The sequence below is a fragment of the Eimeria mitis genome, genomic scaffold (assembly GCF_000499745.2).
Source record: "Eimeria mitis Houghton genomic scaffold, Emh_scaff353, whole genome shotgun sequence".
Lineage (NCBI taxonomy): Eukaryota > Apicomplexa > Conoidasida > Eucoccidiorida > Eimeriidae > Eimeria > Eimeria mitis.
This window is the reverse complement of record NW_013571873.1, coordinates 3,565-4,042: the sequence shown is the minus strand read 5'-3', so window position 1 is coordinate 4,042 and position 478 is coordinate 3,565.

Here is a 478-nt window from a genome sequence, read left to right as displayed (position 1 = left end):
GCCTTCGGTCTGGAGGTCGCAGCTCGGATTTCCAGCGTTGGTAGTTGAAGCTCTGCTGTGTATAAAAAAATGACTGAGACGCTTGGAGGCCTTGCTTTTGTGCTTTGTAAATGATTTTGCCGACCGATTAAAGGCGCGAAGAAGAGGTCAAACAGTTCCTTGTCTCGCGTGGTAATGCAAGGGCATAAGGGAGACTTTATTGTATCCGTGCAGTCCCATCGAAGCCTGGATGTCGTCAACCCACCTTTCTCTCCAGCAAGAGATGGGGGCCTTGTATTTACACAAAAAAGGCAGCAAATTTAACCCCTACACGAGAAATGACCTCACCACCGCCAAATCTCACTGAAATATATCCCTTTAAAGCTGGAAGAAAAGTTATTCGTTTCATATACAGTAAAACAAGTTTCCTACTTTATCGTAGAAGAGCACGATGCCTCAAGCAACCCGCTACGCCTCGTGTCCCGGGAGCCCGGCCCAC